Source organism: Haemaphysalis longicornis, unplaced genomic scaffold (genome assembly GCF_048455015.1).
Source record: "Haemaphysalis longicornis isolate Haplotype H1 unplaced genomic scaffold, Haemaphysalis longicornis Haplotype H1 scaffold_3, whole genome shotgun sequence".
Classification (NCBI taxonomy): domain Eukaryota; kingdom Metazoa; phylum Arthropoda; class Arachnida; order Ixodida; family Ixodidae; genus Haemaphysalis; species Haemaphysalis longicornis.
This window is the reverse complement of record NW_027526335.1, coordinates 217,326,947-217,339,217: the sequence shown is the minus strand read 5'-3', so window position 1 is coordinate 217,339,217 and position 12,271 is coordinate 217,326,947. Positions and strand designations below refer to the sequence as shown.

The following is a 12,271-nucleotide window of genomic DNA, read 5'->3' as shown; positions in this document are numbered from 1 at the left end:
AAGCCAGAGTGAAAGTTGGTTGTGGCGCTTTGCGGCGTGTTTAAATGACTGCATACTGTATGAAATAGCCCTTAAAGTAGCTGCAGAGGCTAAACAAAATAATATCCGCTAAAAGAAGCCGATTTGTCGGCTTTCTTTTGAGCGAGCTGTCGCGGTGGTCGCGCGTGGGACAGTATCGCTAGGTCGGTGGTTTAACTGTTTGACGACAGTTACAGTTTTTTAAGTGCGAATGCACTTTATAAGCGACCCTGAATTCCGGCGACCGCCGTCCGTCCACGTAGCAACAGCTGCGGGTGCGCGCGCTCCTCGTCTTCCTTGGCAACGGGGGGAGATGGGCGCGCGCTGCCTGGCCGCTGACATGGCACGTACCCACGTGGGGGATTGGCCAGGAATCTCCTCGTCTTCCTTGGCAACGGGGGGAGATGGGCGCGTGCTGCCTGGCCGCTGACATGGCACATACCCACGTGGGGGATTGGCCAGGAATCGGGCGTGAGAAGGGCTAGAGTACTGACACGAAATTTCAAAGCTGAGATCCGCTCTAGCAATCAAGTACAACGACAACACAAATAGGTGTCTGTGCATGGCACATACCCACGTGGGGGATTGGCCAGGAATCGGGCGTGAGAAGGGCTAATGCACCCGCTTAAAGGAGTACTGACATGAAATTTCAAAGCTGAGATCCGTTCTAGCAATCAAGTACAACGACAACACAAATAGGTGTCTGTGAATAAATGCATCTTTCTTTCTTTGTAGTTGTGTGTGTGTGTGTGATCTCTCTTTCGCGAACATTACCGAACCGCGCAAATTCAACTCGTGCATTCGCACTTTCACATTCTTCCCTTCGGGGAAATGCGGGGAAATTTTTTCTTCTTGCGTTCGGTCGACAAAGGAAAGTTCACGAGTAGCATAAACACGGAACGCTGCTCATCTTACATCCTGAGGTAACTGCAAAAGGTTGCTTCATCGGGAGCTCTAAGCGAACGCAAGAATTGCGCAGCCGATTCAGCTGACACTGCTGGCCTGGCACCGCCTTTGAAACGAGTGGAAATTTTCTTTCGTATTTTCGCAAACTAAATAATACTTGCGTAACGTTTTACGCCGCACGATTTACGAACGGCAGGGTACATGTATACTAGCGAGTAGGTGGGGCAATAGCGCCAAATAGATAAACAAATTAAGCGCTATTAAAGGACGCAAAACACGCACCAAATCACACGCACAGCATAACACAGCCGCATACACGGCGCGGGTCCCCGAATATTTACATACGATCATCCCTGTCTTTGTTGGTTTTCTAGTGCAGGTGTCGTCGAATCTGAACGCCGACACGCCAGTTTTGACTTCAAATGGAGTTAGACAGCGAGACAAGAACAGAGAATTGGCGTCCTCCAGTTGAATTGCCCCCCCCCCCCTCGCCAGATTATTGTCAAATATTTTTAGAAATTCGCTGAATTTTTCTCTTTGCATTCAAGGCCCCCCTCCTGCCCCCCCCCCCCCCCTTCCGATTTGCCGTCCAGCCCTCCGCCGTGTCGGCTGCATGGAACTCGGCCGTTACTGACCCTCATTCTAGGCTATTAAGTGCGAACTGGGAATGTATGCTGCAAGAGCATAATTAAGTAAAGAGAGAGCAAACAAGGAAAGCGAGCGGCCTCTTAGTTCGCCCGACCATTTTGTTTTACGGCCACTAATTTCGGAATCGCAAAACAGATTTCACGCTTCTGACAATCGCGGCATTTTGTCACTGAGACAAGCAACAAAACGGCAAGCTAACGCTGCACCATGTATTCGTAACGGCGACGCAAACGAGCACTGTTTAATGAAAGCGCACGCATAGTGTGCAGGTACGCAAAAGAGCGGCGCACCGCAGCATGCGAGCCCTGCGGTCCGCCGGACTCGCTGGCTTTTTAAAGCCCGACCATCGCCGATTGCGTCACTCTTCTTTTTTGATCGGCTGTTTTTGAGAAGTCTTTGTCACCTAGAGTATTAGTTTAAACTACAAATTTCACTTAAAATTTCACTTCGTACGACCATCGATCGGTGAACCTGCGAGTAGCAGACGCCGTCACGGTCCCTGCACTTTCGTCGGCGCTGTAAACGTGTTTCGCACTGCAAAGCTTTTTCCCCTAATGCCAAGTTGATCGCTGAAATAGATCGGACGCGTCGGGGATGAGCTGGTGACCACGTCGCAAAATAATCGGGAGCGTCGAGCTCATTTTGCTTCTGTCAACACGGGATCCTATGGGACCCACGCAGCTTTGTACTACCCGGAAGTACTGCCCGGAAGCCGCTTGCGCAGCGCCCCCTGGGCAGCGCAGGAGGCCTATCCTAGAAGCTATGAATAATGAAAGCGACCACAGCCACCTCTTCAGCAAGGGGACTTAAAGGGACTGTTACGAATGGGCCAGCGCCGCAGTACTTCCCCGCATCACTCCTCGGCTGTGCGGCGAAGCCACTCGTGCGCCTTCGAAAACAGGCGCAATCATGTCGGCAACAAGTTGCGACAAAGCCTCGTCAGACGCTTCGCTCTCTGCGCATTCGGCGGCTGCCTGCGGCGGCTGAACTTCGGCGGCTGCCTGCGTGGCTCGTCTCCACGCTCTTCAAGGACACAGAGGCCCCGGTGATCGCAACGGAGTCCTCCTCTCTCCCCTCTCTCGGACTCAACGTGCCCGAGGCTATGAACGGCTTACGAACTCTGGAAAGAGTGTTGTGCGTGTTCCAGCCTGTTGCGTTTGACCGCTACCGCTTTTGGGTATAAATAGAGCTGCCCAAGCGTTGTAAACCATTCCTGTTAGAGCAGCGAATCGATTTTGTCGCTCTGCTCGAGTCCTGTATTGTAACCTCGCCCGTCGGGGCATTGTTCTTTGGCTTCGGCTCACCTCTCGCTATGAAGTAAACAGTTACGTTAGCCTACGGCTTCTGGACTTCTTCACGGCTGCAACAGCGGCTGGCCGCTCGCATCATACACGCTACCACTCGTATGTCGGAGGCCACGGGGCTCGGATCGGGTGCCCCCGCCCGGTCGCAACAACTGGTGGCAGCGGTGGGATGGCAACTTCTTAACACCTGAAGCCAGCGGTGCGAGACCCAACACCACGGACGTCAAGGCGGCTTCGGACTTCGCAGAATTCACGGCGGTCAAGGGTGAGTGCGGGACTTTTCTTCACTGAGTTTTACCAGGCTTCTGAGGATAGCTGGTAGGGCGTGTTTTTGTCGCGTGGGTTATTCGCGCAAAACATTTTTGGAGCAGTGGGAAAGCAGTACTCTAGACCGGCCATGAATTTGAAAGCGTTGAAAAAACCGCAGTTGTTGGAGCTTGCAAAAGAGTTGCGCTTGGATGTTACGGACGCACTGAGAAAGCCAGAGCTGATACAGGCTATACTCGCTGTTGGCGCTGACGATGACGAGCTGTCTGATTGCATTGAGACGATCAATGGCAGGGAGACCGCTAAACGTCAGGCTGCAGAGGCTGAGCGCCAGCGTGAGGAACGCGAGGAGAAGAAACAGGAACGAGAACGGGAGCGACAGCATGAGCTGGAAATGAAGCGTCTAGGCGTCTAGGCGTCTCGACCTAGGCGTGAGAGTGACAGCAGCGCGCCAAGCGTACAGTCTGCGGCGACTGAGCGACCTACGTTGCGAATGTGTGACCTAATGCGACCCTACAAGGTAGGAGAAGACATCGGTCTTTTTTTGGTCAACTTCGAGCGTACGTGTGAGAGGGCCCAGTTTAGCCGAGACTCATGGCCGCAAAAGCTGCTTACGCTTTTGCCAGGTGAGGCATCCGACGTGATGGCCCGCTTGCCAAAGGAGGAGGCGGAGGACTATGAGTAAGTCAAGTCTAGCCTCCTGCGTAAGTACAGGCTGTCAGCAGAGGCGTTTCGCCAGAAGTTCCGTGAAGCCGAGAAAGCCAGGGGCGAGTCGTACTCTGAGTTCGCCTACAAGCTGAGGGCAAACATGGAAGAGTGGCTCAAAGAGGCTAAGGCTTTCGGAGAGCACGACAAGGTAGTTGAGTGCTTCGGTCTTGAGCAGTTTTACCGCCGCCTACCTGAAAACCTGAGACTCTGGGTGCAAGATAGGCCAGGGGTAAATACTGTGGATAAGGCAGCTCAACTAGCCGACGAGTTCATCGCACGTCGAGGTGCGCAGGGGCCGAAAGACGGCCAAAAAGAGTTCAGGCCGAGGCCTGATAAGTTAGGGCCGAAAGGCAGAGCTCCCTACGAAAAGAGCGGAGCAAAAGTGACCGAATCCGCGAATAATGAAACGGGATCGGAAAACGAAAAGAGCGCAAACGCAGAGGCACAGCGCCGAAAAAAGGCTTTCGAAGCGCGCAAGCAGTCCGCGTGCTACAATTGTGGCGAGACAGGGCATTTCGCAGTTAGTTGCAAAAAGGGCAAGCTTGTCTTTCACATAGTACACCAGGATGAGGACAGCAGACAACTTTTAGAGCCCTATGTACGCGAGCTTGCAGTTAACAGCAAACCGTGCCGAGTGCTTCGCGATTCCGCAGCAACAATGGACGTGGTCCATCCGTCCTACGTCGAACCGCACCAATTCACGGGCGATTGCGCGCGGATAAAGCAGGCCGTAGAAGCTCAAAGCGTGTGTCTTCCGATCGCCAGGATAACCATCGATGGTCCCTTCGGAAAGCTCGAAACCGAGGCCGCTGTCTCTCCCAGCCTTCCGGCACAGTATCCGTATCTTTTCTCGAACAGGTCCGATCAGCTGCTGCGCGAAAGGGGACTCGTTTTCGGGGAAGGGATAGTGTTCGCGCTGACGCGCTCGAAGGCTCGCGAACTCGGAGTGAAGGCGGCGGTTGAAAGCAGGAACGATTCGCGAAGAGAGGAGGTGGGGAAGCTTGCTGCGACTAGCGCCGACGTTGCTTCCGAACGCGGCCAGTCGGCCTCCTTGCAGGTTCAGATCGCGGGTGTCGAGCAGCAGCAGCAGCCCGCCGAAACAGATGATTCTCTGGCAGAGCTTTTTGTAGCACCTACGTCGGAAAGTTTAGAGCGGTTGCTGCACGTCGGTAGTACGGCACTGAGCGCGGAGCAAAGAAAAGATCACACGCTGGAAAAATTACTGGATAATGTAACTGAAGGGGTTGCGAAAAACAACGCAAGGTTCCAGGCGAGGGAGGAGATACTTTACCGCAAGTATCGAGACCGGAGAGGGGTGGAGTATGACCAATTAGTTGTCCCGCAGGTCTATCGTCAGGATTTGTTGCGTCTCGCACACGGCAACTCGTGGTCAGGGCACCTAGGCATACGAAAAACAAAAGACCGCCTATTGCAGGGGTACTACTGGCCAGGATGCTTTCGCGACGTCGAAAACTTTGTGCGCACTTGCGATGTGTGCCAGAGAGTGGGCAAGCCAGGAGACAAAACCAAAGCGCCCATGAAACTTGTGCCGGTTATCACGGAGCCTTTTCGCCGTTTCGTGATCGACACGGTTGGCCCACTGCCCGTGACGACCTCTGGCTACCGTCACATCTTGACAGTGCTCTGTCCTGCTACTAAGTTCCGCGAGGCCGTGCCCTTGAAGGAGTTGAGCTCAGTGGAAATTGTGAACGCCCTACTGTCAGTGTTCGCCAGGGTTGGCTTCCCGGCGGAAATACAGTCAGACCAGGGTACAGTTTTTACGAGCGCACTAACGACGACGTTTCTCGAGAAGTGCGGAGTAAAACTCATTCATAGTTCCGTGTACCATCCTCAGTCGAACTCTGTCGAGAAGCTTCACTCAGTAATGAAGCGCGTTCTCAGAGCCATGTGCTACGAACGAAAGACTGACTGGGAGCTGTGTTTGCCGGCCGCTATGTTTGCTTTGAGAACGGCTCCTCACGAGACGACCGGGTTCACGCCAGCGGAACTTGTTTACGGGCGCTCGTTACGTTCCCCCCTCCGCATCCTCCGGGAATCGTGGGAAGGTAGGGGCGAAGACCCGATGGTTGTAGAATACGTACTCTCGCTGATGGACCCTTGCATAGGGCACAGCAGCTAGCGGGCACCGCAATGAGCACAGCCCAGAAAAAGTCAAAACCCTACTACGACAAGGGAGCCAGGGCACGTCAGTTTGAGGTGGGAGACCAGGTAATGATTTTGCGGCCGTCTCAACGCCACAAACTAGAAGTTCAGTGGGAGGGCCCGGCAAAGATCCTTCGAAAATTGTCTGAAACTAACTACGTTGTGAGCGTACCTGGAAAGCGCAAGCTCCAACAAGTATACCACAGCAACCTACTAAAGCCCTACAGATAGCGGGAAGCGGTGGTGCAGATGCTAGTTAACATACCCGAGGAGATTCCCCCCGAGATTCCGGAATTGGGTCCGCTTACCCATGACGGCACGAGTAGACTCGTTAACGACCTAGTAACGAAGGCGGAGCTGGAGCCTGACCAAAAACGTGAGTTGGAGGCACTGTTGGAAGAGTTCTCTGACCGGTTTTCGGATAATCCCGGCAGAACTTCCCTCTTAACGCATGACATCGAGCTTACGTCTTCCCAACCCGTGCGTTCAAAGGCGTATCGAGTGTCGCCGCGACAGCGCGAAATTCTGGAAACTGAAATCCAGAAAATGTTGGCTCTGGATGTGATAGAGGCTTGCGAGAGCGACTATACTTCACCCCTGATACTGGTTGAAGTTCCTGGCAAGGATCCGCGACCATGTGTAGACTATAGGAAGTTAAACCTTATCACCAGAGACCAAACCTACCCGATACCGAACATAGAGGAACGTATCGAGAAAGTAAGCAGCGCTTGCTTCATTTCCACTTTTGACTTAGTGCGGGGATACTGGCAGGTTCCGCTGACGAAGGAAGCTAGCCGTTACGCGGCGTTTATTTCACCCATGGGTCCGTCAGACCAAAGGTTTTGAGTTTTGGGCTGAAAAACGCGCCATACTGTTTTTCAAGTCTCATGGACAAAGTGTTACGGGGGTTCGACGACTTTGCGTTGCCCTATTTAGACGACGTGGCTATCTATTCCGCCTCGTGGCCGGAGCATCTGGAACACCTGCGCTCCGTGCTTTCACGTTTGCGTGAAGCTGGCTTAACGATCAAGGCACCTAAATGTCAAATGGCCCGCGCGGAAGTCACTTACCTTGGTCCCGTTATAGGTAGGGGTCATCGCCGACCTTCTGAAGTTAAGGTAGCGGCAATCCGAGACTTCGCGCAGCCCCGAACCAAGACAGACATTAGGTCGTTCTTGGGAATCGCAGGTTACTATCAGAGGTACATTCCGAGGTACTCTGAGCTGGCTATCCCTCTAACCGACGCGCTTCGTAAAAACGAACCGCTAACAGTCGCGTGGGACGAAACAAAAGAGCAGGCGTTCGCCGACATGAAAAATGCTCTAACTAGCCACCCTGTACTGAACTCGCCAGACTACACAAAGCCCTTCGTGGTCCAGTGTGATGCTAGTGACCGTGGGATGGGCGTAGTTTTGTGTCAGAAAGCTGACGACAATGAGGAGCAGCCAGTATTGTACGCAAGTCGTAAGCTGACGATTCGTGAAGAAGCGTACAGCGCCTCCGAAAAGGAGTGTGCGTGTCTCGTCTGGGCGGTGCAAAAACTGGCCTGCTACCTCGCCGGCTCGAAGTTTATAGTAGAGACCGACCACTGCCCTCTCACGTGGCTGCACACGATGTCCTCAAAGAACGGTCGCCTCCTACGCTGGAGTCTGGCTCTGCAGCAGTATACGTTCGAAGTGCGGTACAAAAAGGGGAAGCTGAATGGCAATGCTGATGGCTTAAGTCGGAGTCCTTAAGGCAAGAAATGGCCTGTAGACGTCTGACTTTCTCAATTTCATCATTTTTCCTGACGCAGGTTTCGCCCTTTACGATTACATTTCTTTTTGTGTATGGGACATTTCCAATCACGCGAAATGTCAACTTTCAGGTTTGTTCACGTGTCTAAAGTACTCCTGGGCAAAAATATAACTAGAGTAGTTAGTTATTCGCGTACTTTTTCGCAACTAAAAGCCTGGTAGATCTTCAGTGTGGATTTGTCTTCGCACTTGCCGGCGATGCGGTTGTGTCTTCCTGTGTTGTTCTGTTGCTTGCCTGACCAAGCCAGAGACGTTCTTGGGGAGCCACTACTCGTCCAGTGACCCGCCCGGTGAAGCTCCAGCACGGTGTCGTACAGCCAAGGCCTGGAGTCGAGCGTCTGCCGAACACTTCACTTCGACAGCATCCCTCCGGACAACGGTTGCAGACCCTTATCCATCGGGATCTCGGACCCCCGGCGGAGAAGCTGTTACGAATGGGCCAGCGCCGCAGTACTTCCCCGCATCACTCCTCGGCTGTGCGGCGAAGCCACTCGTGCGCCTTCGAAAACAGGCGCAATCATGTCGGCAACAAGTTGCGACAAAGCCTCGTCAGACGCTTCGCTCTCTGCGCATTCGGCGGCTGCCTGCGGCGGCTGAACTTCGGCGGCTGCCTGCGTGGCTCGTCTCCACGCTCTTCAAGGACACAGAGGCCCCGGTGATCGCAACGGAGTCCTCCTCTCTCCCCTCTCTCGGACTCAACGTGCCCGAGGCTATGAACAGCTTACGAACTCTTGAAAGAGTGTTGTGCGTGTTCCAGCCTGTTGCGTTTGACCGCTACCGCTTTTGGGTATAAATAGAGCTGCCCAAGCGTTGTAAACCATTCCTGTTAGAGCAGCGAATCGATGTTGTCGCTCTGCTCGAGTCCTGTATTGTAACCTCGCCCGTCGGGGCATTGTTCTTTGGCTTCGGCTCACCTCTCGCTATGAAGTAAACAGTTACGTTAGCCTACGGCTTCTGGACTTCTTCACGGCTGCAACAGCGGCTGGCCGCTCGCATCATACACGCTACCACTCGTATGTCCAAGGCCACGGAGCTCGGATCGGGTGCCCCCGCCCGGTCGCAACAGGACCCAGAAAAGCCTTCTGTAAAAGTTACAAAAGGCCTGTATTGTCACGTAGTACCAATATAGCGATGCAATGCCGTTGGAATTATTGATCTACATTCAGTATTAGCTGCGCCAGATGCAATTAAATGCACCTCTCCCCACTTGCCGATCGACTCCTCCTCCCTCTCTGCCTCCTTCAAAGCAGCTAGCTCCATTCCTGCGCCTAGGCTCGCGTCAATCACTGCGGACCCGCCTTTGCCGCCTTTGCCTCGGGATCGCGCAGGAAGGAGGAAGAGCAGCCGGAAGCCAATGGCAGTGACGCCGCCGGCGGCCGACCTTGCCGGCGATTGGGCGAATCAGGGGGCGCCTTCGCCGTTGCGTCACCCGCGGTCGGCTCGCTGCGGCGTCGCGCTCATCGGCTGAGAAAGGCCATCTTCAAAAATTGTTTACAAATTATCTGTACAACGTATGGGGCTCAAACTTCGCTCAAAAATCCCCCGTTATGTGTTCTACCACCTGAATGCATTTGATTGCCACCTTCACAAAGCTTTTCGGGGTCCCTTTAGGAGGCTCTTCCGCTCACCGCGGAGTCCAACGCTCAGTGCGGGAAGTACCTCCTTTCTGAGAACAAATTTCAGTTTGTTCTGGCAAGAAAAATATCATTCGACACAATAGAGTCTTTTTTTGGGTGCCTGCGAAAAAACAGCCGGAAGCAACGACCAGACAGATGCGAGAGCAGTCGTTGCCGGTATACAGAAAATCCTGAAGACAGGAATAATTGCAGCATATGCTGACACCAACATAATGAGCTCTGAAGGAAGCTCTAAATGTTTTCCTTTCCCGGATTTGGCTGAACAGGGCACCAACGAAGGCGTATTTCTCGAACAGGCAAGGTTCGTTCTTGAGGAGAGCTTTCTCGAATCGCCAACACTTATGGCTACGCCGTACATGCTGGCCCTGTGAATGATAGTAGGGTGCTGTTTGCGCACAGTTACAGAAAATATTGACTGTGACCGGTGCCTTGTGTTGCTTGTGAATCCGCCATCATGCGATACCGTCTAACGCTTGATCCTTGACCAAGACAGAGGTGGGCTCTTGTACCGATTAAGATTCATGAATCTTAATCTCCACCAACTTGCCCAACTTGCCATCTTACATATTGCACCCATCTTCGACGTTTCTTCGTGTCCTCTGTTGCCTGAAGACGTTTATCGAGACCTTTTTGGATCGTCGTGGAAGAAAGCTACAGAACCCCCTAAACCAAGCCGTCAAGAACGCCCTCAATGTTCTTTAAGGGCAGGACAAGCTGAAATGGGCCTATCCTGGACACCACACAGATCTGCTGACTTTGGTGTGCACAAAGTTCTTCTGGCCAGTTTTGACAAAATATGCACTTTCCGTCAGTCACAAAAATCATGTAGCAAAAAATACTTTTTGCCAAGCCCGTCTCGAAAGGCGTTGAAGCTTTAGGTTGTATCATATGTAAAGTGCCTTTTTTCATTGTAAACACACCACGTTACCTGCGAATATGTAAGTATGTAATTACGTCCTCTCCACTGCTTTGCACCTTGCCTAGGTTGGAGGACTTGAGCCTCTCCATGACCTGGACAACCAAAGCGGTAGGGCTACCCATGCCGGAAAGGAAGAAGGGTAAAGTCCAGACCATGCAAAGCTTACTCTGTGGGGCGAAACTACTTAACTGTTTTGTTTCGCCCACGTTTTTCCGTGGGACGAAGAAAACGAGACAACTACGGTGAATTCAGGCGCATTGATTTAGTGCTGGAATTTGGATATCTCCTTATCACGTTGTGCGTTATATGCTGCTTAAGTATTCACCGGTGGCAGTGGCCTCACACTATAATTTTTGTAGAAGTGTGCTGCTAACCCAATTATTTCCCTCTTTGATACTTTATGGTTTCTGCATGCGCTGTGTATTCACTGCATGCAGTGATGCTTGATTGATATGGCGCCTATGGTGAGAAGGGGATATCTCTGCTGTTAAAGAAATTCACGAGCACCTCAATTTCCGACGCATAAATTTCATCAGGGGAACAACTGTGACCCCACCTCCGTAAAGTAACAGAACTTCTCTCGAAAAACGGTTCAGCCTGCACCTTTAGACCCACTTATGCTTTGCACCTTTTCACACAACCATGCTCTCAAAATAAACATTGTTGTGGCAGTTACTGTGTTTAAGGCTCGTGAATTCGCGTAAATAAACTAGTGTAGCGGAAAAAAGTTGTTGTTGCACCTGCATTATCTAAAGGACAGCTGTGAAAAAAAAAACCACTTTCGCCAGGAACATGTTGGTAACTTTCATTTAGCGAGTTTTCTGATGACAGGATTGCGCCAAGATGATATCGGTGAATTTTAGGGAAGAGAAGAGGGTTTTTAAAGCAATGCTATTTCCCTCTACCCCTAAGGGCTCTTTCGCGACTATTGGTGTCAACAGAAAACTCCCGCGAACAAATAAAATACTTTACTGGCACTGCCAGGAATCGAACCTGGAATAAACAGAGTAACAAAGACAGAGCCAGCTGTCTTGCCGATTCAGCTGCGAGCCTGCGATTCAGGGAAAGTCTCGCGGCGCTTTGCACTCCGCCCACGGCACGTCAAGCGCGCCTTGCGCGGGTGGTATGAGTTACAAAAACTGGAGGAAGCTCACACTAACCCATGGCATCTCACTTCTAGTACGCCAATGTGATAAAGCCTGTGGCTTCTAGGGTTCACGTAAAAAATCACAGCTCCTTGTCTTCCGCCATCACGCCAAACGACACCTCAAGGAAAACATTAAAATACTCCTCGATGGGCAGGCCATCACTCCAAGCCCCAGCATCAAGATCCTGGGCCTACATCTTCAGGCCGACGCCAACAGTGACGTATCCTTGCATCGTCTCAAACACAGCATCAATCGAATCATACAGATGATTAGGCGCGTTGCCACCAAGAAGCGAGGCCTCAAGGAGTCCGATACCTTTAGACTAGTTCAAGCTTTTGTCCTCTCTAGAATCACTTACGTCAACCCCCTGTGTTCTTCATGGCAAGGAGAACATAAATATACTTTATATAATTATTAGAAAGGCGGTTGAGCAAGCTATTGGTCTTCCCATGAGTGCGTCAAAAGAAAGGCGGCTTTGTACGGGGCTCTACAAGACGGTGGAAGAGCTGATAGAGGGCCATCTTTCTTCCCGGAAGCTCCGAATGAGCTGAACTGCACCGGCTCGCTGCATCCTTCACCAGATTGGCTGGGCAGCACACAATGTCACTGCGCTCGATGTACTCCTGGACTCTTGGCGACAAGAACTAAAGATGCTCCCTTTGCTTACAAAAATGAACCCCTCACACGATGAGGGTCGCCGACAAGCACGGGCTGAAGCGCTCAACACCACCCTCGGTGGGGATCATGCAGTTATCTA

General features: G+C 52.2%; 1 pseudogene; it reads left to right on the top strand.

Moving 5' to 3' along the window:
- Positions 1–2,406: 2,406 nt before the first annotated feature.
- LOC144175711 (uncharacterized) lies at positions 2,407–9,818 on the top strand (annotated as a pseudogene).
- The last annotated feature ends 2,453 nt before the right edge of the window (positions 9,819–12,271 follow it).